Source organism: Lissotriton helveticus, chromosome 8 (assembly GCF_964261635.1).
Source record: "Lissotriton helveticus chromosome 8, aLisHel1.1, whole genome shotgun sequence".
Classification (NCBI taxonomy): Eukaryota; Metazoa; Chordata; class Amphibia; order Caudata; family Salamandridae; genus Lissotriton; species Lissotriton helveticus.
In genome coordinates this window covers 607,585,808-607,612,672 of record NC_136069.1, presented here as the reverse complement: position 1 = coordinate 607,612,672, position 26,865 = coordinate 607,585,808, and the positions used below count along the sequence as shown (strand labels likewise).

The window sequence follows — 26,865 nt, the reverse complement described above, 5'->3', positions numbered from 1 at the left end:
ATTAAGCTTGCCTCATCTCTACAACAGCCCCCCACAGACGCCGGGGATGCCTGGTTTCACCTTGGAGATACCCAGAAGGGACCATCTCACAGGGAAAGCCAGGACGGGTTCCCCAGCGGTCTTCAGCACCAGGATGCTTACGGGCAGCAGTGCGCTTTACAAGTCCCACACATTTACATTTACATTTACCTCGGGAAGCATGCCAGTATGGAGAAGGGGAGAGGCTGGTTCGTACCCTGGCTAGACTGGTACAGCCATCCAGGGGTCTGTCCTATATAAATCGGGCCTGGAGCGCTCGGATGGTACTTGGGTCTCGGATACAGTGGGTGTCCAGACTGAGGTGCTCGATTATGACACCGGTCTTTACACTTTGTGGCTAGATGAAATTTACACTGAAAGAGATAGCTATCAGAGGAAATAGCCATGGTCTGGCTCACCACAGTGAGCCTTTTACGGAGGAAGAGATGGTTCAAGCGATAGATGCAATGGACGGTTCTAAGGCACCTGGCCTTGATGGCTACACAAGTGCCTTCTTTTAATCAAAGCTTTGACACACACTGACACAAAGCGGTCCTGGGAACCTCGACAGAAGTGGGGCAATAAAATCTTTCCATTTCATTAGCACGAAACCAGTAAGTGCCTTTGTGACAGTATTTATTCATTTATTTTCACAGATGGTTGTTGTAATACTATAATATTGGTTTACTTCCCGCCCTGCTATAATAGAAAGAAAAGAAGTAGAGGCTGGTTAATTGACAATGTGACAGGCACAAGACTGCCATACAAACGGCGTGCATTCAGTGCTTAATTTGAGCAGGAGCTTTCAGGTGCTCAGCACCGGCACTTCTTTCACAGGGCCGGGGCTACGATTTCTGGTCCAGCAGGTGGTGGTCTCAATATTAATTGCCCAATTTAAAATGAAGAACCACATACTTTGCATGGTGACGACCTGGTATGTTTTAATAGGCAGGCATACATCTGTTCAGGCAGGCATGATTGTATATCATCACTTTAGTGATGATGTCGTCACGCCTGTCATGAATCCAAGAAGTCATCATTAACGAATGGCTTGCACTTTTTTCCCCCCCCGAGTCTGTTGCACCATGCCACTGCCTGAGCCTAAGCCTCCCACTGGAAAATTGTAGTGGGTGCCTGCAGCCCTGCACTGCTACTATCCTCAACGTGCTTGATGTGGCTGTGACCCACTGCAACTTTTGTGCGCTACGGAGTCACCTGCAGTTTCCGTGCGCTGCTTCCAAGCATGCTAATTGCTGAGTGTGCTTGAGCCCAGTCGGTGCAACACCCATACTCACATCTCACAGGCATTGCAGCATTGCGGCTGGGGACAGTGCTTGTGCTGTGGCAGGCAGGGTCACAGCAAGCTGAGCAGTGGATGCCTATGCAGTCGTCATAACTGGACCAAACTAATTACAGGCAACACTAGCAGTGACATGACCTGCTGTGCTCAAGCAGCCTCCTGACCTGCAACAAACCCAGTCAGAACACACTGATTAATATGTTCAAAAAGAGCATTTTCATTTGGTGTACATTTTGTTTTCGCACTCATCTGTCGGTGTAGGTAAAGAATCAAAACGCATGTCTTAGGGGACAGGCAGCAGAGCATGGTTACAAGATAGGGACTGAGGCAGTGCGGGTGTTGAAAGTTGGACACACCAGAGGTAGAAGTGGGTTGTAGCCTCCTTGGCAGCATTTTCAGCCCCAGCACTTCATTTTTTACAAATTAAGCACTGCGTGCATTTGCACCATTCAGCTCGGGTGAGCAACGTACTTACTATCTAAAGGGTGGTGTCATTTTTTAAGACACATAAGGTGACTTTTTGAACATTGATTTCCCCTTTTCTCTCGATCCCCACGCCTTTCTTCTAAATCTCATAAAAGGCGTGGTTAACAATGAGAGTAGCACAGCAGTGGACTGTGAATATATGTAACAAAAAAAAGGTTGAATTCACAACGAGAACACATTTCTTGGGCTGCACTAGGTGAATAGTGGATTAGGCACTAACCTAGTCCCTTATACAATGATTACAATTCATTATTTTTTTCTTTTAGGCTGAACGAGCTTTCTACTTTTTGCACTGATTATGACCTCTAAAAAAAGTATGAATCTGCCCTATTATTCAGTGAGGACGAAACGCATTGGCATATTGCCTTGTGATTTAAAAGAAGTACCACCGCAACATAAGAACATTGAGCTTGTCTAGAAAGAAACCACAAGTTCGAAAAGAACTAGAAATCAGATTGGACTAGGCTGAGTGTGGGAATGCAATATTGGTCAGATCACCCCATATATTTCTTTTAAGGGGCATAACAAAGATTCATGTGAGTTATTCTGGACTCATTGTAAACAACTCATGTTTTTTTCAATTGATCTATGTATTTTCATGTCGTGTTTTGATTTGTGTTGACCCATGTCAATTTGTTTAAGGTTTATATAATGTTTGTACCGAATGGATTAGATGAGAAAATGGAAAAACTATGAAGAAAATGCATAAATTGTGAAATGAGTTAAATTCTCAAGCACCAGAGATTGATCTGTATGTTGTGCTTTTTCAACTAGTGTTGATCATTGGCCTTGTGGGGTATTTGTATTGTGACTTTGATCCCTCCCCATGTATTAGGCCGTATTGGATCAAACTCCATTGAGTTTTCACAATCATCTATGTGCGGCACCCAGCTGACAATTTGGCACCTGTACCCTGCAAGCTAACCCAGTACAAAGCCTTATCTGTTCTACATATAATTTGGAGCAAATCAGGGGTGTTCCCCTGACCACGGTGACCACACAGGTGTGCTGCGAATTTCCCTTGACATGGTGCGACACTTCTGTCCGTTATCTGGTAATCCATTTCCATAGGGATAAAGAACAGGTTATACGCCTCAACTATGGCCGGCAGAGTATACACTGACAGCCCAGTTTGAACGCTGGATCAGCCTCCCTCTAATGATGGTGAGCCGCATCCCTATCATTAATATGGTAGTATTGCCCCAATTTGTATACCTTTTCAAAACATCCCTATCCCATTAGCCAGTGTGTTTTTTTACGCTCCGTAGTATATGAACACGCATTGTTTGTGGTGGCAGACAGCCTCTGATTGGATGGGGCACCTAAATAATGCCATATGAACGCAGTTGATCGGAGTTCCCCATATGCACCTATATTATCTTGTGCTGCAGTGCAGCTTTGCCTGCCATTTGTACCATGAAGACGCATGCATACCGTACGCCAGTCCGAGATAGATCTTGCAGCCCAACACCCTTAAGGGTCCTGTTGCCAGTGGGTCTTTTGCAGGATCCGTACGACATACAAACGTTGTCTACAACTAGCTGCGCCTGGAAGAGTGATTCGGATTCTGGGCGGACAGCTCCTGTACTCTCCTGTGACTCATCTGGCTGCCAACCTCTGGAGCCTATCACACAAGAGAAACTGGTCTAACACACATTATAAAAATACACATTGCAAACCATTGGGGACCTCTTTCCTAATGGTCATGTTTTCAAGGATGCTCCCTATATCGGCCACTTTGGGCAGCAATGGCTCGAGAGAGCACTCAGGGCCCGGATCGCATCCTAACTGCTGGCACCGGATGAATTCACAATGCAGACATTGGTGATCACTGATCTAGATGGAGACAGGCTAATTTCAAAGTTATATCACAATGGTTTAGACCTTTTACTAACCTGCGACTCTAAATTTAGGGCAGCTTAAGAGGCAGACGTGGGGCAACCCTTGACTGATAAAATATGGTATGATTGCTGCACGGAGACACGCTTTGTTTCCTTTAAACACCGTCATAAGACAATACATTATAAATTCCTGCAAAGAGCATACGTTCACACCAGCTCAATTATCACACACATAATGTACAATCCCTTTGCTATCCCTTCTGGGCTATTTACAAGACATACCCAAATCACTGCGCCACTTTGCGGCCATTGCATTGCTTCTTGCCAATTAGGAGATAGCTATACACTGGGGGAGCAAACACCCACCCACCACAGAGGTGTCAATTAAAAGCATTGCAGCATCAATAGTGAGCTCTACGCATCCCTCCAACTACCCACCTCTAGACCTAAAGAGGTCTGGCAACCATTGAGGGACTACCTTCAAATACTAGACCCCTCAGGTACGACTCAATACCCGTAAACAGCCTCCCTCATGCACTATAAGCCCCACATATGCTGCTACACGAACTTGGCGGTTGGGGAGATTCTACATCAAACACCTTTATCCATTCACGATGACCTGTGATGTTCCAGCATTTTATTTATTTAGCTTCCTTTGTTTCTCCTTGATGTCTGTGGCATGCAACGAAAATAACGCACTACTACTCCCCCTTTTGGGGAACTGTTGTTTTCTGTGTATGGTACTATAGGAAAAATTGGAAAAATAAAGTTAAAAAAAACAAGTGAAAAAATTTATTGACTTAGCATTACATTCTCTAACTGATCAGGTCCCTTGAAATGAATTGAACTTGAAATGTTTTTGATGCTTGTCAGACATGTTTGCATTTAACATGTGTTAGACCTCCATGATTGTTCTCACTTTCTGTTTTCTCCCACCTCTGGTTGTCATGTCCCAGAATCAGGTAATACTGGCCATAACTGATCAATGTGAAAGATATCAAGGGAGTGGCATGCCCTCTGGAGTACACAATAATACTCCCGTACCTCATGGGCAAAGACAGCAAATACCCTTTATACACTACCTTGGATAAAATATTATGATATTTTCTCTTGGCAGAGAGTCAGCTTGGCCCAATTTTGAAAACAGGATCCACCCACACAATGGGTACCTGGTGGTCTAAAAGATGGCACATCTACGCCATGGAGAAGCTTCCTACCATCCTGTCAGACAGGATGAGCCACTTCAATAACAATCTGGATGCAACTTAAAACATTTATAAAAGGCCAAACCAGGGGAAGCAGAATGCCTCTTCATGCCCCTGGCTTAGCAAGAAAGGACATGACAAGCAGAATGTCGGGTTCCTGAAAGGATGATGACAAAGAATGAAAGATATTGATGGGGGATAGCTACCAACACAGCCCAGTAAAAAGACAAGCATTTACAATGCAACGGTTTCGCCTTTGCAAAAGTTAAAGCTATTGGCATTGTAAATGACAACATTTTTATTTATGTGTTGGTTTTGAAAACAGATCAATAAATGGCATTGTCATTTACAATGCCAATAGCTTAATCTCTCGCAAATGCGACACACACACACACCCACAGAGAGCCCCCCCACACAGAGCACCCCCACACACACACAGAGCCCCCCCCACACACACACACCCACACAGAGCACCCCACACACACACACCCACACAGAGCCCCCCACACACACAACCACACAGAGCCCCCCCACACACCCACACAGAGCCCCCCCACACACCCACACAGAGCCCCCCCACACACAGCCCCCCCACACACTGCGAGCCCCCTCACACCCACACAGAGCCCCGACACACACTGCGAGCCCCCACACACACTGCGAGCCCCCCCCACACACTGCGAGCCCCACAAAGCATATATTACTGTAACCATTTGAGGAGATAATAGGTGCAGTAACAGCAAATTTCAGTAAAGTAGACTCGTGGCTTCCAAAAGTAGAGGAATGGCACTCTGATATTTCTTAACCAGCTCCTCCTGTGAACCGAAATTATCTTATGCTAACAACACAAAGCATTACTAGACACGACAATCGGTACACATCAGCAATTTTGAAAATGAGACTGCTTTGCAGTTATTCACGAAAAAATGGTGTCACAGCTACTTAACACAAGTAAAACATGTAAATGGTTTAGGGCAGGATTCTACAACGAATAGCTAGTGAGCTACTGGTAGCTCTCCAGCTACCTGCGAGTAGCTCTCCTGTGTGAAGTCCAGCCTACTAAACTAGAAGCTTTTTGCTTGGTTGAATTAATATATATGACCCAAAATTGAAAAGTGAGTATTCAAGATGAAAATGTGTGTATTTTCAAAATCCATAATTCCCATACTATATTGAAAGCTGATATTTGATTAATAAATTATGCAGCTTTGGGAGAGTTGATATTACATTGCTATTATTAAATTGGTGCCAGGGGCATTGCAACTGTGGCGGTCATGCATCACACTTGTAGAGGCATTCAAAATTAAAAAAGCGTTTTTAAAATTACTGTTGATAATCCTGAACTGTGGTGATCACAGCTGGTAATCTTGCATAGGGTGGCCGCTAATATAACCTTTTCTTATGTGTATGGCAGTTATATTAGTAGTAGCTTGGGACGATTTTCCTTGAACATAAGTAGCTCGTATCACTGAAAAGGTTGGAGACCCCTGGACTAGAAGATCATTTGGTAGAGAAAGGTTAAATAGAGATTGTTGCACTAATCTCTCGAGCAAATGTGGCAACTGCTGCGACATTCATGTTCTGTGTGATGAGAGAGAACTTTTCTCTGTGGAAACTTGAAAGAAAAAAAATCAGAATATTAACATGGGATACAGTAGAATTTCCTAACAATCTGGTCACAGACTAGTGTCCTAGCACGTAGGAGGATTCCCTATCTAGTCTATACTTTTGCAAATGAAGGGGCCAACTTGCCCTGCAAATTTGACCACGTGCCTACAGTGAAGAGAGACATAGAATAGCTCGCAGTTGGACAAACAGTGTAGTTCCATTTTCTCTGCATGTCCCAGAGAATTATTAACAACAATGAGAAATCACAATAGCTCTTCGGCTATAGTCTTCTCTCCATTTGCAGCAGTTGTTCTACCAGAAAACATCACAGAGAATGGCTTTCCTTTGTTTGCTAGTTAACTCCCAATGTCTGAAAATATACCCGGTGAGCTAGTGCTTTGAACCACTACCGTAGGTACGTTTTGTAAAGCGTTAAAGACTTCCTATTTCATTTACCGTACTTGATGTTGCATCTTCAGTTAGATCAGTTTGGTCTTTTGAAACTATTAGGCCATACAGGCTTAAATGAGCGTTACAATTTAAAAATCTAATCAACAGCCCTTTCCAGCTCCCAGTACATAAAAAGAGTACCATTAAACTGTTTAAGTAACACCTAAAATGTAAAGAGCTTAAAAAACAGCAATAACTTGCTAATAATAATGTGAACTTTCTCAGAAATTGTAATTATGATTGTGCTTACTGGGGCGGGTTTATCGGGGGGTAATAACAAATATCGCTATTAGTTACCACACTTACTGCACTTTACCATGCTCAATATGCCTAGCTCCCAGTAGGTTCAAATCTTTCTCAGTTGCTAATTCCTTTTAAATTACCTATTAAAAAATGCCACTGAAAAATGTCAGCAGATCAAAAACCCTGCTTCCATCCCAGCTCTTTCACTGTGGGCAATGGTCATGTGAGATGTCAAACACGTTGAAGGAACACTGACAGGAAATCCAATCCTGTGGGGTCATCGATGACTGCCAGCTGCCCCCCCCCCCCCAAAAAAAAACTTTCTCCCTCCAATGCTCATATTTATTGATGGGACTAATTAAGTTGGAGGGCGGGAGGGGCTCCAACCACTTTTCATCCTCACTCACACTAAAAACACAGCACTAGAGTCAAGAGGTGGCGGTAGGACTGAAATGATTCATAACACTCTTGCTAATTCACGTTCTGCTCCCACATCGGAGATTTCTGGTTTGGGGCTGAAGGAAAAACTCGAGAAGAGAGAGGGGTTGAGTTGTCATTCATATATACTCTCTTCCCCAGTCCCCATTTCAACACGCCCCTAAACCAAACAATGATGTGTTCTTACTGGGAACTCGCGATTAGGAGTTTGCCAATTGGGAAACACAAATGAGCTGTGCGAATGGGGAACTGGCAAATCCATAGTTATTGGGAACTGGCAATGATGGATTGTTACCGCCTAGTAAGAGCAGTGGATGCAACAGCAATGGAAATCAGATACACAAGGGAGGGAGATCAAGTGGATTGAGGAGGAATACCAGGCACTGGTGAAGAGAGCAAATCCACAATGGCTGAGTGAACTGAGGTACAAAACAGCTTTATAATAAAAACAAAACACTATGCACTTAAGCCCGCCTGCAGAACAAACTTACTAAAAGATATGCACCATAATCTATTATACACATCACGGAAAAAGATTGGGATTGTCTGAATTTTTCTACCTTTGCTTAAAATCTTTTTGTTTCTTTATTGTTTTCTTACCTAGTGAGAATACAGAATAAGGGAGACAAAAAAAGAAAAAGATGCACGTGTACTGGAAGGCAATAAAGTAGTACATATCGTGCTGTCAGAACTAGGTCATGTAGGTAAATCGGCTCGTCAACAGCATCTGCAGAAAGGCAACAACATAATAAACAGAACACAGATTACATAGACCACGTTTTCTAGTCAGGGTTTAGTAGCTACGGCCTCATAATCAGGCGACCTGCCGTTTGGTTATTTGGATGGAGTACAATGCTGTAAACTTCCTATTTGCGGGGAGGGGTGGGGGGTTGATTTAGCCTAGAAGAGCGGAGATGGAGAAGTTTCAGACAGTCCATCACACTGGCTACATCATCAAAAATATCTTTACAGAATTTGCATACAGGCTGAGCTCACCCTGAGGCCTCATTTCAAGATTGGTATAAGCGTCGTGTAAACGTTTTAGTTGGATTAAGCTCAATCTACTGCTTGGAACAAGCGCTAGTTTGTGTACAGCAGAATTTCCATTCTTTCTCCGATTTGCTATTGTAAATGCAGGCCCTTCAGTTTTCGTTGAGGTAGCTGCTTCGGCGAAGCATCTTGAGCGCAGATATAGATACGTGCACCTATGCGCTTACTGGAGGCAAATAAAAGAGTAAACGTCTTAGAGTGGTTGGTTCCAGAGGGGCATACCTCCCTGCTTAGTATGCGCAGCTTGTAGTAAAAGAAACCAGAGTGGTTCGTTTCGCCACGGATATCGTGGATTTGTATGAACCATCTGGAAAAAGACTGCCAATTTCAGGCACACCTTAAACACGCTGTCAGAATATGGTTGAGCAATCACAGGTAATGGGGTAATGTACCACTCGCAATTTTGGACAGTATTGTTTAAGCTGCACAGTTCCCAGGCTTGCATAATACAGGTAACTCTTTTTAATTGTAGAGTTTTCAGACAATCGTATATCCTGCAATGGATGGGAGAGGAGTGGGAGCAGTGCTGTCCTATTCAACTGCCGAACGGGGAAGCATGGGGGAGGGTAACGGGGGGGGCAGGAGGAGTTTGGGAAAAAAAGTTTGGTGAAAGGGACATTTAAAAATCAGTAGCGCATATGGGAAGTATGACCCTCTTTATCAAGGCTATCCTGCAAGCCGTGGTGAGTGGGTGGAAAATACCAGTGCTTGACATTCACCTCAATTCTTACCGTTGCTGTACTATAATTTAGTTGGAACATTGCGTCCTTGTCAGAGCTCACCCAAATGCCTCAGTATTAACAGATGTGGTACTCCGTTGGAGGGGAATTTCTAATAAACGTGCTGGTGTATTTGGTGTGAGTGGGAACATTGATTTGTTCCAACCAATGGAAAGACTGGACAAGTTGCCAGATTCTCCAATTATTGGTGACAGGTTGGTTTCTGGAACTTTTATAAAAAACAACATATACATATAAGGAGGTAATCAAAAGGAGGTAGGTTTGGTAGAGGCTTCACTCTGAAAGTCGCAGTCTAAGCATACAGGAAACTAGTTCAAGGGTAATAGCAAAAACAACAACAAAACAAGTCAGGTCCCGGGCCGGCAGCCAATCACAGCGCGCCCCGGGGAATGACGTCACGGAGGTGTCCCGGGCCGGCAGCCAATCACAGCGCGGCCCGGGACACACAGCAACAAGGGGCGGGACTTAAAAAAAGAGTCAGAAACGCCCACGATTCGCGTTCTGACGGGGAAAGAGTGATGGACAACCAGGTCTTCCAATGGCTAGCCTCCATTTATGGAGCTAGCCAATGGAAGAAGGGGCGGTTGCAAGTCCCCACTACTGAGATAACATTAGATTTTGCCCTGGGCGGAGCACTGCTTCGCAGTGCTACGGCCAGGACGAAACCTAAAAAAGGGTAATTTCACCACTACCTAGAGGGAGGCACAGGACTGTTTGAGGATTCTATTAAAGACTACATTCCCATGAATTGGAGAGGCCCATAACACCCAAAAAAGCTCCCTACATACATAAAGAGATACACCTGTAAGCTACCAAGGATCAAAGGGGTATCAAGAAAGCTGCAATATACATTCTCGAAAACTAAAGCTTGAAGACGCTGTCAATCTCTCCCTTACCACCTTGGATTTGCTATAATGAATTGGTATATTCACTCTCTCCTTCTCTTTATCCCTGCATTTTTCCTAATCTCTTTTGTTTGTGGTCTTTTATGGGGAAATCCCATTAAAGCATAAAGGTCTTTATTATATTTGTTTTTTATTAAAAGTCTTTTTACGAAACATTTTACAGTTGCAGAAAAGTGTCACAATAACAGGTTTTACGGTAGTACGCCCAATACATTGGAGCGCTTACATTCAGCTATCTCAACATTTGGACGGGGACTTGCCCAGGTAAACAGTCAATTACAGATAGTGCCATCGTTCCATCTGAGAGAACTCTGCTTGCTCCCATCCACCCTTCCCACCCCCATGAATTTCAAAGTCTCCTATACTGCACCAAACAACCCAATACATTTCCCCATTTCCGAGGGCAACCTCTGCTCTCATAGACCACTCTTTCCACAGCACAGCACCAGTCGAAGTCGGATTTGCATTGCCCTACTCTCGGAGGGAGGTTTGCCCCCCAGACTATCAATATTTCTCCTCGCTACCATAGCTGCCACCATTAGCCACAACCTCTGGTGTTTTTACCATGTCTCATCACCTGTCACACACAGTATGTGCCATCTAGCTTCCAGTGGTACTGCCAGTCCCATCACCTCATACATGGTTCGTGTCAGCCCACTGCCCCAATATTTCTGTATGTCAGGGCATCCCCAAATGATATGGAAGAAGGTACTTGGCTCCTTGTAAACCCTTGTGCACTGATCTAAAAGACTACGTCCTAACTTTTACATCAGCATTCTAGAGTAGGACCTATGGAAGATAGGGAGTTGCATCAATCGAAATCTAGCCCGGAGCATCACCTCTCTTGGGCCTTGTATTGCTTCCGTCCAATCATCGTCCTCTAACCGTCCAATAACTGCTTCCCAAGCCTCCAGCAGGGCCCTCAGCAGGCCAGGCAAATGGTTTACTATTTTCCTATATATTACGGTTGTGGCCTTGTCACACATTGGGTGCAGTAATAACCTATGTTCTAAGGGGGCATATTCTGAAGGTCCGTGTTATATTTGACCGACTCATTAACTCCCAAGCTCCAAGCAATTACTAGAAACGGTCATTATCTACTCTAAAACATCTAAAAAAATCTGGTTCATGGTCAGTATATTCCTAAAAGATCATTCGCATTCAAGCAGCAATCTTATCCTGAGTAGTCTACTCTGTTGCTCATCTGTCATCTTTAACGCACCATTGAAGACCTTTACTTAACGGCAAATGGTCCAAATAGAGCAATATGAATCGTCTTTATCCTAAAAAAACATGCACATATCCATCTACCATGCCAAACTAAAGGGAGTTTCGATCAAACACAAAATGAACCCTCTCTGGGTTCTCTGGAAAGCCACAAACCTTCGCTTCCCCAAATATCTAACAACTAGTCAGACCGATCAAGCAAAAACCAAAATTTACACTCTAGAATTAACCAAATAGAAAAAGAAAAGCCTCAGTCAGAAAGTACTAGCAACAGAGAGAACAGGATAACGGAACACACTTCCTCCTTACTGTAAAGATATCCTACTCTCAAGACCTTTAAGCCATGCTGAACATTTACATATCTCCAGAAAACAATTCTGATCTGTAATCAAAATGTTTCACTCTCCCTTTAGCCATTTCTTTCATATCGATGCAGTCTGATTAAAGACCCATGCCAAATGACTTCCAAATGCAATGGAAAATGAAAGAGAAAGGGTTGCCAATCAAAAACACAGTCTAGTTTCTTATTGTGAACGTCCACTCATGATAGGCCTACAGTTACACCGAACGTTGGTAAGAAATATCCAACACAGATTCCATTTAACAAGATTAAGGATGGGCACATTAAATTTTTAGTAGCATTCCTCAGAATGGAAAAGTGGTGTTACAAATTACCGAACTGCCAGTGTGACGTAAAATCCACACAATCTACGTTTTGTAGCTTTAACTTTGTATGTAGCCAGGAAAAAGCGAATATCATAAACTCTGTTATTCGATTGGTACAACTTTTAATAAGAAAAATAAAGGATTACTCATATCTGGATGTATTGTTATATGAAAATTGTGATAACTCCTAGCTTTTGTTTCTAACCATCTATCCTGATAATGTATATGAGAAAATTCTTAATAAAAATGTTTTGAAATCAAAAAGATATGACACTTTGCACTTTATGAATCTTTACGCACTTTTAATCACTAGCACTTTACATGTGGAGGTACTATTCCTCGAATAGCTTGCAGTGCAAACACTGGCTCTAATTTTCCAAAGACCATTGGATAAAGGCATCTTGATAAAATGTAGCGCCTTGCACTTTTTGTAACTCTATGCACTAATAAGCATTAGTTCTGCATAGTTTGCAGTGTAAAACTTGACTTGCCTTAATTCCTTTATGGCTGTTTTTAGAACACTATAGTGCATTTATGTATTATATATGCATCAGTACTTTGTTCTTGTTACTTTTTAGTCTGTAGAATTATCAACTGTTATTTTAATAATGTCAATCATGATGCATTGTAGGAATGTTTTATTTGAATAGTATGCTTTTATGGTGGTTTAATCAGTACCAAATAAATCTGCATTTGATTTGATGTTACCCTCAAATTAGCTGTTGCGCTATCTCACTACCTATCCCTCTTTATCCCATCGCGCAAAATCTTTTCTTTGTTGTGCCTTGAAACTAGACTTATCTGGTATTTTTTGCACATAACTAAATAAATACAAAGTGTTTAAATGCTTCTGCCACAGTTTAAAATAAAATTCTATTAAAAGATTTCTTAAAGTAATCTATTATCAATCAGACCCCACATAATATTAGTATATGGACAATAGTTTTGGGTACTAAATCGCAGACTTTACAGTTTACTTGTGCCACTGAAGATTTCTTAGAGGCACCTGTAACATCAACAACATCAACTCTGAAAATGTCAAGGTCTAGAAGTGTAAATATCACTAGATTCCTTAAAGAACAGTAAGACTTTGAACTTTCTGAGGTCCATCCAGGGAGAAGCTCTGCATGTGTGCTATGTTCAATGTTAGTAAGTATAAGATGTACATTGGTTGTGTTTTAGCATCTTGCTGGCAGTTATATATGTGAAACTAACTTTATATCTCAATCAATGAGCATGGTCAATTATGCTAATCTGAAAAGGTTGTCCATATGTCCAAATAACATGTACTGTAAAACGGATACCAGGAGAAACAAGGATGAGTGACAGTTCTATGAAAGTGTAATGAACTAGTTCCTCAAGCTCATACTTCTTTGTACCCCGCTTGGGTAGCGGTGTGGCTCAGTAAAAGGGGACTACCATGTGTGGGAGCCAAGCACAGTGTGAAACATTAGCAAGTGACGAGAAAACGAGAGGTTTTCTGGATATTCTCTTTAGACACTTTTAAAAACGGATTAAATAGCGAAATTCCGTGGGAATATGCTATTTTCTAATTTTTATTGATTATCGCATCCCCAGGTATTCGGTTATTCATATATATTACTGACAGAATTAGCGATATCTGTGGAGGTCAAATTGATAATTTTTTAATATGTTGAGATTTAGTGTTTTGTATTGGGTTTTTGTTCCAATTTTGGAGTACTAAATTTTACATAGATATGTTCCCCATCGCATTAGTGGATAGACGTCTCTATTCTTGAGTTGCACGTTGAAAGTAACTCGTCTATTTCCATGTGAGGTCAAGTGTTAGGTCACATGATATATCCTCACGCTTTCAACCTTTTACGAGTGAGTATTTAAACGCCCTTTATTTTAGTGTCGCATTGATATCCATCCGTTTCCTGTGACGTAAAACGCTAAGACGCCAAGTTTCTTCATTCGCCTTCGATCCTCTTTCGCGAAGACTAAAATCCAGGTGGGCCACATGTGAACTAGTTTCTCGTCGTGTATTCATCTAAACGTATAAGTGAATGGATGCATTTTATTTGTTCACGACCGCTCTTCACCTTCTGTCTAATCTGTACTTTTATTGCTTTTCTATAGCTTCAAGCAATACCAGTCCATATCGAAGGCTATGCTCATCGATAAGACTCGCTAGGTAATTAGGCTAATGTCCATGTTGGCTTTTAATGTATTGTGCTTCATGTGCTGCATAGTCTAATTGCACCTTTCATTATATTTTTTGTTCATATTACACGTCTAGATTCTGTCATCGGCCCGCCTATATAAGAATCTAAGACGAGGCATCTATTTTGCTCTATTTTCAATGATTTTTGGACGATTGGGTCATAACATTGAAATATTTAAGGGACCTTATTGATACAAAGTATCCATGTGTATGTGTTCTCGTTGAAACACTGAATCCTGTTGAGGCTATATTTTTGAATTTAATTAGCCTTCTGTTTTTATTAAGAACGTACATATACTAGGTCGGTGATGGTATCGCTTTCTTAATTATTTAAAATAATCTCTGTATTATAAAATATATACAGGATCTGGATATTCGTTTTATAACAATTATTGAATTAATTTATATCAAATCCAACCCAACTACGTGATTAAATTCTATTTTTTTGTTTTTCACGTTAAACAACTACTATTAAAATTATACTCTAATTCTCTCCAACAGATAAGGAATATGTGAATAAAAACTATCTTTGACTTATCCCTGTCAAATTCGACATCACGAAATAGACAGCGATTGATATTTAAATTAGGACAATATCGGATCTTAAAAATCTAGTAAGTAAATAGCTCTATCTTTAGATGTCTATTTAAATTGTTCACTCCTCTTTCTAAGAATCTGGTTTTTATTGATTTCCCTTATATTTCAGATAGATTAACAACAGGACAACTTGCAAATAATAAACCGTGTTTTCTGTTGAATTACCGTAAATGTCTTCTAAGTAAGTAATCTGTTAAACTGTGACTTATTATGACATTCTAAATAAGGTTGCTATCTTTGTCAGAAGCAGAGACTATTTGGTCCCCCTCCTATGCAAGTATATTCGACTATAGATTTAGATGAGCCCTTTAGTATATCACAAATATAGACTTGATTTGTTCATAAGTCTTTTCTGTCAAATTCCTCTTGGAGAATTTCATTCAGTTCTGTCAATATATGAGTTCTGTCGATATGTTTGTCATAATTGATATAATAGAAATATTGGAAAAATTGTTTTTCAATAAAGAGTATTAATGTTAGACTTTTTTGAAACATTGAATGTAATTCTATAAAAGGTATTTATTGTACACCTCTTTTTTCAGGTAATTTGTGGCTATTCCTGAAGAAGGCGCTGGTTCGCCGAAACACGCGTCGGATAATTATTGTGCCACTTATTTCGTTTCTGTTATATATTTTATTCATTTCTTTTGTTTTTAATCAACTGTTTATTATAATATTATGTTTGATTTGCTTTAAAGTGTATATTTAAACAAATTTTAATAAAAGTGTATATAACATAAAATGTTTTTATGAACTATTAAAAATCTTGATATCAAAGACAGAACTCTATTTTTGATGTGTGGGATTTAAATGCCTAGGTTTGTTTTACCTCAAAACATTAGCAAGTGACTACTGTAATGGTGGGAGAGCACAAAGTAGATGAATAATGGGTGTGCAGAATTAGTATGGCGGATTAAGCCATCCAGAGGTCACATCAATATTCTGGAGGCATGAGATATAAAAGTTAATAAGAACAAGGATTGGGGTGGGGGATAATATAGACAGAATCACAGTCCAACATTTTGGATAGTTTAGCTAAACACAACGTATTAACAGCTCATCAGAAGAGAGAGTAGTGCATTATGGGTAGTTGGACTTCGATAACTGGCCAGCCAGGAGCGACGAACCAAGAGGAGTAAGTGGAGGCAATAAAGAAGGGAACTAGTAAATATACAGGATAGCATGGGTGGCTGGCACAGATCGAGGGTGGCGGGGACAAGGAGGTGGGAGGAGGGGGAAATATATATTACACTTGCCTCTTCACGGGCGCCGTGTCTCCTCCACTTCTCTTCCTGATGAGTCCGGCAAGCAGGAAGCACACAGGTTCCCCTAAGCCAATCGCGACACTGCGGTCAGACAGGGACTGGGAGCATGTGCATGTTCTCGACCCAGACTGCGCAATACAGCCGGGTGGAGACATGCTAAGTGCACATGACTGTTTGACCGGCCCAGGATGACCGTCCAAACCGTCATGCGCACTGAACAGAGTTCTCACAACACCTCCCCCTGCTTTTGACTGCCAAGCCCTGCCCCGCCGCCAAAACTGAGGCTCTACGGAAAAATAAAATGATAATAAAAATTGCGTTATTTAATTTTGTCCTTTTATACACAGCTGAAAAGCAGTGGGGCAACTCTCCTCTGCCTTAGCGGAGGAGCCACTTCTGTTTATAATCAACAACTTTGATGATACCCGGCCCCACACATTTGGGTTTGAATGGGTTGACCAATAGTGTGTTGCAGTCTGGGGCAAACGCCAAGATACAGGGAATCGCTGAGCAGATAGACGCTGTATATGGCATGCGCTTAGTACAATGTAGGCAAGGGAACAAAGGTTCCACCAAGACATTTTGCCACTTCACAGACGCCTTTCGAGGAGCTCCAAATGGATTACATTGAAATTACCCCTATTACCAATAAAATTCCAAGTCTATCTTTTGAACTCAACCAAAGATAGACTTTCTGTCGAGTTCATAGCAGTGAAGTACTGATGACCCGTCATGGCCTATTAGTGGTGAACAATAAGGAACAGAGGGGGGAGGATAACTGATGGGGTACTGCATGGATGGATAAAGACAAGGGCATGGGGTAAGGGGTACATGGCGGCCGGTTAAACTTTAGAAATTAGAGACATGACCCAGAAATTCAAAAACAGAGGTTACCCACAGAAGATTCTAGAAGAAGCCAAAAAACATTGCGCCTTGAAAACAAGACAGCAACTATTGGATCCTGAACGCAAAAAAAAGAGTCCAAGAGAAAAAGTGAAAATCTCAAACTTTTCTACCATGAGCATGCAATTCAAGAGAATCATCACAAACACTGGGCGATGTTGCACCTTGAACCTGGTTTTAGAGGGATCTTCCCAGAAAGGAGACGGAACGTTTAAGAAAATCTCCCAAAAAATCCCTCACAGACAACAACTCAGACATACAATGGAACTGGCGCATGGATTTGTCATCCCAGGAAAGGCAACAAAATCGCACTTAAAACTAAAGCCAATTGAAACTCCATGAATGTGGTGTATCTTTTAAAATGCCCATGCAGTCTGGTTTACATAGGGAAAACTGAAAGAAAAATGAAAACTAGGTTCAATGAACACAAAAGCAAGATATGGACAAAAAAAGACAACTTTAAATCAGTACTGGCAGCTTATTTCTTAAAATTGGTTCCTAACATCTGTCAACTAAAATTTATGATTTTGGAAACAGTGAAAATGAAGCTAACTCTCCTCCACAGAGAGAATTACTGGATCAAAAGACCGGACATTTTAATGCCCCAAGGGCTGAATGACAGAATTGAATTTAGCGGTTACTTGTACTACACCATCGCCACCATGAACCATTTGATGTGGACATTCAACAGTCTTTATTTGTGACATTGGACATTTACTAATGGCCTCCACCAATTCAACATATGGTGTACATGTCCAAAAGGGGGTTGGAGCACATCGCTAGACACGTCACAGCCGAATTACCTCTTTGCATCATCGTTGATGTGGTTTCAGTGTTATTCGCTCTCTACACAGTTCTTGCAGTTCATTGGCCAGTGCCAGTATTCTCTTCAAGCGTATCCCAAGACACGTGTTTCTAGATTCCTCTTTCATCAGTAGGGAAAATATTCATTGGTCGCTAGACGTGCCACCGCAATTTTCTCAGGAATAATACCACTCTCAGCAAGCAAGTGCCCCCGAGCTCGTCAGCTCACGGCTCACGAGAGCCATTTTAAACAGTCCAAAAGGGGGTTGGAGCACATCGCTAGACACGTCACAGCTGAATTACCTCTTTGCATCATGGTTGATGTGGTTTCAGTGTTATTCGCTCTCTACACAGTTCTTGCAGTTCATTGGCCAGTGCCAGTATTCTCTTCAAGCGTATCCCTAGACACGTGTTTCTAGATTTCTCTTTCATCAGTAGGGAAAATATTCATTGGTCGCTAGACGTGCTGCCGCAATTTTCTCAGGAATAATACCACTCTCAGCAAGCAAGTGCCCCCGAGCTCGTCAGCTCACGGCTCACGAGAGCCATTTTAAACAGTCCAAAAGGGGGTTGGAGCACATCGCTAGACACGTCACAGCTGAATTACCTCTTTGCATCATGGTTGATGTGGTTTCAGTGTTATTCGCTCTCTACACAGTTCTTGCAGTTCATTGGCCAGTGCCAGTATTCTCTTCAAGCGTATCCCTAGACACGTGTTTCTAGATTTCTCTTTCATCAGTAGGGAAAATATTCATTGGTCGCTAGACGTGCTGCCGCAATTTTCTCAGGAATAATACCACTCTCAGCAAGCAAGTGCCCCCGAGCTCGTCAGCTCACGAGAGCCATTTTAAACAGTCCAAAAGGGGGTTGGAGCACATCGCCAGACACGTCACAGCTGAATTACCTCTTTGCATCATGGTTGATGTGGTTTCAGTGTTATTCGCTCTCTACACAGTTCTTGCAGTTCATTGGCCAGTGCCAGTATTCTCTTCAAGCGTATACCTAGACACGTGTTTCTAGCTTCCTCTTTCATCAGTAGGGAAATATTCATAGGTCGCTAGACGTGCTGCCGCAATTTTCTCAGAAATAATACCACTCTCAGCAAGCAAGTGCCCCCGAGCTCGTCAGCTCACGAGAGCCATTTTAAACAGTCCAAAAGGGGGTTGGAGCACATCGCCAGACACGTCACAGCTGAATTACCTCTTTGCATCATGGTTGATGTGGTTTCAGTGTTATTTGCTCTCTACACAGTTCTTGCAGTTCATTGGCCAGTGCCAGTATTCTCTTCAAGCGTATCCCTAGACACGTGTTTCTAGATTCCTCTTTCATCAGTAGGGAAAATATTCATAGGTCGCTAGACGTGCTGCCGCAATTTTCTCAGGAATAATACCACTCTCAGCAAGCAAGTGCCCCCGAGCTCGTCAGCTCACGGCTCACGAGAGCCATTTTAAACAGTCCAAAAGGGGGTTGGAGCACATCGCTAGACACGTCACAGCTGAATTACCTCTTTGCGTCATGGTTGATGTGGTTTCAGTGTTATTCCCTCTCTACACAGTTCTTGCAGTTCATTGGCTAGTGCCAGTATTCTCTTCAAGCGTATACCTAGACACGTGTTTCTAGCTTCCTCTTTCATCAGTAGGGAAAATATTCATAGGTTGCTAGACGTGCTGCCGCAATTTTCTCAGGAATAATACCACTCTCAGCAAGCAAGTGCCCCCGAGCTCGTCAGCTCACGGCTCACGAGAGCCATTTTAAACAGTCCAAAAGGGGGTTGGAGCACATCGCTAGACACGTCACAGCTGAATTACCTCTTTGCATCATGGTTGATGTGGTTTCAGTGTTATTCGCTCTCTACACAGTTCTTGCAGTTCATTGGCCAGTGCCAGTATTCTCTTCAAGCGTATCCCTAGACACGTGTTTCTAGATTTCTCTTACATCAGTAGGGAAAATATTCATAAGTCGCTAGACGTGCTGCCGCAATTTTCTCAGGAATAATACCACTCTCTGCAAGCAAGTGCCCCCGAGCTCGTCAGCTCACGGCTCACGAGAGCCATTTTAAACAGTCCAAAAGGGGGTTGGAGCACATCGCTAGACACGTCACAGCTGAATTACCTCTTTGCATCATGGTTGATGTGGTTTCAGTGTTATTCGCTCTCTACACAGTTCTTGCAGTTCATTGGCCAGTGCCAGTATTCTCTTCAAGCGTATCCCTAGACACGTGTTTCTAGATTCCTCTTTCATCAGTAGGAAAAATATTCATAGGTCGCTAGACGTGCTGCCGCAATTTTCTCAGGAATAATACCACTCTCAGCAAGCAAGTGCCCCCGAGCTCGTCAGCTCACGGCTCACGAGAGCCATTTTAAACAGTCCAAAAGGGGGTTGGAGCACATCGCTAGACACGTCACAGCTGAATTACCTCTTTGCGTCATGGTTGATGTGGTTTCAGTGTTATTCGCTCTCTACACAGTTCTTGCAGTTCATTGGCCAGTGCCAGTATTCTCTTCAAGCGTATCCCTAGACACGTGTTTCTAGATTCCTCCTTCATCAGTAGGGAAAATATTCATAGGTCGCTAGACGTGCTGCCGCAATTTTCTCAGGAATAATACCACTCTCAGCAAGCAAGTGCCCCCGAGCTCGTCAGCTCACGGCTCACGAGAGCCATTTTAAACAGTCCAAAAGGGGGTTGGAGCACATCGCTAGACACGTCACAGCTGAATTACCTCTTTGCGTCATGGTTGATGTGGTTTCAGTGTTATTCGCTCTCTACACAGTTCTTGCAGTTCATTGGCCAGTGCCAGTATTCTCTTCAAGCGTATACCTAGACACGTGTTTCTAGATTCCTCTTTCATCAGTAGGGAAAATATTCATAGGTCGCTAGATGTGCTGCCGCAATTTTCTCAGGAATAATACCACTCTCAGCAAGCAAGTGCCCCCGAGCTCGTCAGCTCACGGCTCACGAGAGCCATTTTAAACAGTCCAAAAGGGGGTTGGAGCACATCGCTAGACACGTCACAGCTGAATTACCTCTTTGCATCATGGTTGATGTGGTTTCAGTGTTATTCGCTCTCTACACAGTTCTTGCAGTTCATTGGCCAGTGCCAGTATTCTCTTCAAACGTATCCCTAGACACGTGTTTCTAGATTCCTCTTTCATCAGTAGGGAAAATATTCATAGGTCGCTAGACGTGCTGCCGCAATTTTCTCAGGAATAATACCACTCTCAGCAAGCAAGTGCCCCCGAGCTCGTCAGCTCACGGCTCACAAGAGCCATTTTAAACAGTCCAAAAGGGGGTTGGAGCACATCGCTAGACACGTCACAGCTGAATTACCTCTTTGCATCATGGTTGATGTGGTTTCAGTGTTATTCGCTCTCTACACAGTTCTTTCAGTTCATTGGCCAGTGCCAGTATTCTCTTCAAGCGTATCCCTAGACACGGGTTTCTAGATTCCTCTTTCATCAGTAGGGAAAATATTCATAGGTCGCTAGACGTGCTGCCGCAATTTTCTCAGGAATAATACCACTCTCAGCAAGCAAGTGCCCCCGAGCTCGTCAGCTCACGGCTCACGAGAGCCATTTTAAACAGTCCAAAGGGGGGTTGGAGCACATCGCTAGACACGTCACAGCTGAATTACCTCTTTGCATCATGGTTGATGTGGTTTCAGTGTTATTCGCTCTCTACACAGTTCTTGCAGCTCGGGAGCCTGCACCTTCATGCTGTGAGTGGAACTGGTCCTGAGAGATAAGGCAGCATGCCCTGCAACCTATGAACTTTGCTTTTTTTTTTTTTCCTACAGACGATTGAGAAATCATGAAACACGTGTCTAGGGATACGAATTGAAACTAATAATACAGCACTGGCTATGAACACTTTGAACTGAACTGAGCGTGAACTGAACTGAGCGAGAAATAATTAACTACATGAACCATCATGCAAAAGGTAATTTCGTTGGGGCGTGTCTGGTGCGCTCCCACCTCCCTGAAAGTATCAAATTCCTGTGAGCTGACGAGCTCGGGAGCCTGCACCTTCATGCTGTGAGTGGAACTGGTCCTGAGAGATAAGGCAGCATTCCCTGCAACCTATGAACTTTGCTTTTTTTTTCCCTACTGACGATTGGGGAATCATGAAACACGTGTCTAGGGATACGAATTGAAACTAATAATACAGCACTGGCTATGAACACTTTGAACTGAACTGAGCGAGAAATAATGAACTACATGAACCATCATGCAAAAGATAATTTCGTTGGGGCGTGTCTGGTGCGCTCCCACCTCCCTGAAAGTATTAAATTCCTGTGAGCTGACGAGCTCGGGAGCCTGCACCTTCATGCTGTGAGTGGAACTGGTCCTGAGAGATAAGGCAGCATGCCCTGCAACCTATGAACTTTGCTTTTTTTTTTCCTACTGACGATTGAGGAATCATGAAACACGTGTCTAGGGATACGAATTGAAACTAATAATACAGCACTGGCTATGAACACTTTGAACTGAACGAGAAATAATGAACTACATGAACCATCATGCAAAAGGTAATTTCGTTGGGGCGTGTCTGGTGCGCTCCCACCTCCCTGAAAATATGGTGTACATGTACCTGCTCATTAATGTTGATTTTTGTGCAAAATTGACCACTCTATCTTTGCCCCAAACATTAGTATACTCCTGTGTATAATTAGTTCTACCGTATTTACTCCGGTGACTGGAGAAGCATTTGTTTTACACTACACATTGCATGTTCTGATATGGCTGCCGTGTTATGCACACGTTTTATCAATTGACTGAATCCACCAGGGCAGCCTTAAGGCCTATGGGTAACATTTCGGACGGACACTGACGGGAGAAAGCGTTCATACACTTCACTAACCTTCAAGCTTCGTATGTTTGTTTTATTTCATTTTATTCACTTTATCTTAACCATTTTGAGCACCAGAACACGTTTTTAATATTTTGTTCTGAGAGGTCACAGATAAGCTTTCAGTATTGTGATTTTAGAAGTCATGATTGTAATGAATGTAATCCCTGCCTTAAGATGCGGTTCCAATTTCTAGAGCCTTGGCGTACTCACACCGGTGCATGCCATATTCACTGATCATTTTCACTGCGTAATGTCTTATTTGTGAGTTTGGAAAATACGCTGAATGCAAACACTGCTAAAATACGCGCTGTTTAGTTTATAGAAGCTTGTCCCAGTAGTATGCAAGTTCACAAACGTTGTCATTCTGATCTTGTTTTTCACCGAGTTAGATCAGCTCGGTATACCACTCCCAAATCAGCATTAGTAGCCAGTTTGTTTTAAATTTGCACCGGCTCTCCGTTTATATAAGAGGAATTGGATTATTTGAACCCGGTTTACGCTGTCTCCACGAATGCATATTATAGGGCTTCACTGACTCGTTTGTTCGTTTTGCGCCACTTTCATTAGTATCAGGTTTACATGGACACTAAAACACTGTGAGTAGGTACTAATATTTGATGAGGAGATTCACTTGTTACAACTTTGGAACACCTGTTTATATGTATATATGCTTTATGTTGAATACAGCCTGAAGGCTGGTCATTGTGACTCCTACATATTATTGTTTTAAAGATTCTATGATCCCCTGATAAAGGGCTAATCCGGCCCGAAATGCATTGAGATGGGATGGCTTTATTTTTTTTATAAAAGTGCTTTACATTTTTAACGTTGTTTTCACCATCATGAATACGAATGATGACGAGCTACAGAAATCTCATTTACAAATTGATCCTGAGAATCTCAATCTTCAATTGTGATGAACATCTATGAATTTTATAAACAAGACTACTTTTTAGGTTTTCAAGCAGTGCAAAGAGGGGACGGACCCCAGTGGGGGGAACGATTATGTATGGCTGGTTAAACTGACCAGTCGTGAGCTGTGAAGCTTCTCTCTGGTGTCACGCTGAACAGCCTCTTTTTCGGCACCCAACGGAGTCTTGGTGTCGGTGTGACTGTTCCGCATTGCCTTCGCCAGCTTCTTTTCTGCATGCTTTCGGCAGTGTGGGGGGTTCGCACTACTGGACCAGCTGATGCCAGATAGTGCGTACTCTACGCTGCTGAACCGCAGAGCAGGGGGCGGTGCCTGCAGGCGGGCCCGATGCTACGCCGCAACAGGCGGACCTCGGCACAAATCTTTTTCCGGGACAGTCAGAGCAGGGTCAGCTCATGCTGGATGCCCCAAAAACAGCCTGCAGAAAAGTACCCTCTAAGCCATGCTCCCAACAGATGATGCAGAGGGTTTGATTGTGACACGGCTCTTGGAAATCACATGATCCCAGGGTGAGTCAACCGGGCGGGAGGCAAGATATCCTGCGCATCTCCTAAACTAACGGCGGCCAGCAGAAAGAGTAAAAAGAGGTCAGTGCAAGCTGGGGAGGGGGGATTGAATAGGGTGAATACTAAAAGTGCCCCAAAAAGATATGCCTTTAGAAATTTTATTTATTTTTATTTACAAACTTATACCGCGCTAGGACTCGACTCCCGAAGGAGTATCTCCGCGCCTCTGGCATCATCTGTGAGCAAAGAAACCCAAACATGTAGCAGTCCTACCTAGGTAGATGACCTAGTACTGAAAGAGAAAAGTTTTTAATTTTTTCCTAAAAGGAAGGTGTTCTCTGCATAGTCTGATTTCCATGGGGAGATCATTCCACAACTTCGGGCCAGCCACTGACAAGGCCCTACCCCCTTGTCTTGTCTTCTTAAACCTGGGAACACATAGCAATTGTTGATCTCCTGATCTAAGAGATCTGGAGGGGACATATAAATTAAACTTTTTAGTCAGGTAGTCGGGGCCTTTCCCTGTGAGACATTTGTGAATGACACAGCATATTTTAAACATCACCCTATGTTTCACTGAAAGCCAGTGAAGTTTGGTTAACAAAGGTTTAGATGGAGTACGAGCAGGGACATTAAGAACAAAGCGTGCAGCGGTATTTTGCACAACTTGTAATCTCGCAATAATCCCCTCGTTGGCGGCTAGCAGCAATCCATTACAATAATCTAATCTACTCAACACGAGCGACTGTACCAGAGTTCTTCTGGTGGTATCAGGGAGCAGGGGGAACACTTTCCGGAGAAGCCCAATAACATGGAAACAGGAGCCGACCACTTGATTTCCATGTTGTTTCAAGGCAAGCTCCTGATCCAATTTTACTCCAAGATCTTTTACAACCTCTTTGGGCTCAGGGACTGGGCCAAGGTCTTGAGGCCACCAGTCAGGAGTCCACAGGCGTTTAGCTTCCCCGAAGAGCATCACCTCCGTTTTAGAAACATTGCACTGCAAGAAGTTTGATGCCATCCAGTGGGCCACCTCTTTCATCCCCCTAGCAAAGGAGTTTCGCACTTCAGCTGTCAGCGTTTTAAACGGAAAGAGGAGTTGAGTATCGTCCGCGTACGATACCGGGATGAAGCCGTGGGATCTCATGATGTTAGCCAGGGGGGCCACGTAGATGTTAAATAACGTGGGGCTCAAACAGGAGCCCTGTGGCACCCCCTTTGAGATCTCCACCTCCTCCGACCGATACGGACCCAAGATGACACTTTGGGTACGCTTTGTGAGAAAACTCCTTAGCCAGGCCAGCGCCTTCCCTTCCAGCCCGATGTCAATTAATCTGGAGGTCATGATGTCATATGACGACACAGTGTCAAACGCCGCTGACAGATCTAAAAGCACCAGGATAACGGAAAAACCTCTATCCTGTAGCATATGAAGATCGTCAGTGACGGACAGCAAGGCAGTCTCGGTGCTGTGCCTCGGCCTAAACCCAGACTGGGAGGGATCTAGCCCCCCTGCACCTTCGATATAATTTGACAAGTGCCGATTAACAAACTTCTCAGTAAGCTTCCCTAATAGAGGGAGAAGTGAGATTGGTCTCAGGTTTGTCAATTCAGTCAAAGGGATGGTGTTGTTTTTCCTCAGAGGTCTCACCAGTGCATGCTTCCAATCCGGGGGAACTTCCCCTGTACTCAAGGACAGGTTAACTATGTGTCGAATTCCGGCACCCAAATCATTAGCCAATAATGGCATGATGCGTGCCGGGATGATGTCTGAAGGGCACCCGCTCTTTATTTGAGTAGTTAAGGCAATTGCCTCCTCCGTTGATATGGGAGGAAATACTGCAAGCTTACTAACGCAGTTCATTTGTACTCTAGTGGGTGACTGAGCAATGTTGTCAGCTGTGGCCATGTTATTACTATTGTTCTTGGAGGCTAATATTTTATCATATATACCCTCAATCTTTCTAGTGAAGAACTGAGAGATATTGTTGCAAAACATATAATAAAAACATTGCTTTATTTGAAGGTTGCTTGCAAACCCGGGGTCCTGCACAAGGTACCTGGGAGAAAAGTAAAAAAACAGGGGATTTGAGCACCTTGAATAGAAATGTTGACTCTACCCCTTTATCAATCCCAATTACGCTTAAAGCAAAAGGACCCTTTAGCTTTAGTAAATAAAAATGTTAAAATAAACCCCTCATTAAGAACTTTTTTTTTTTTTTAAGTGCAGGCCAAAGGGCCCGACTCAATAAAACCTTCCTCCCCAGTGCGTGGGGAGCTAAATAAGCCTATCCAGGAAATAAAATACATAACTATAATGGAGACTAAAAGACAAGGAGCAGATGCTCTTCTAGCAGACATTGAGATTAACAACAGATATCAGGTTCTGGGAGACAGCTCCAAGAACACTCATCAAACGCAGTCGCAGGACAAACAGTCCTTGGTTACAAAGGATGACCCCAGGATAAAGGACGGTGAGAAGCAGCAGATACTGGATGATACCTTAACTGCAGAGATTAGAAACAAGTTTGCAATATCAGAGAAATCAAGCAAAAATTCAAGAGGACCATGAGACTTTGGAAACAAATATGTCCTTCATAACTGATAGAATTTGTGGTATGGAAGCTTCATTAGAGGCTCTTAAT

At 42.9% G+C, this 26,865-nt stretch overlaps 1 long non-coding RNA gene across 1 annotated transcript in view; it reads left to right on the top strand.

The window, feature by feature from the left end:
* The window catches only part of LOC144771721 (uncharacterized), a 62,443-nt gene extending 47,296 nt beyond the window's left edge, over positions 1-15,147 (top strand). Inside the window, exons 2-3 of the long non-coding RNA XR_013599446.1 lie at positions 14,867-14,979; positions 15,072-15,147. This is a non-coding gene — a long non-coding RNA (uncharacterized LOC144771721). The remainder of the gene's footprint in view (positions 1-14,866; positions 14,980-15,071) is intronic.
* The last annotated feature ends 11,718 nt before the right edge of the window (positions 15,148-26,865 follow it).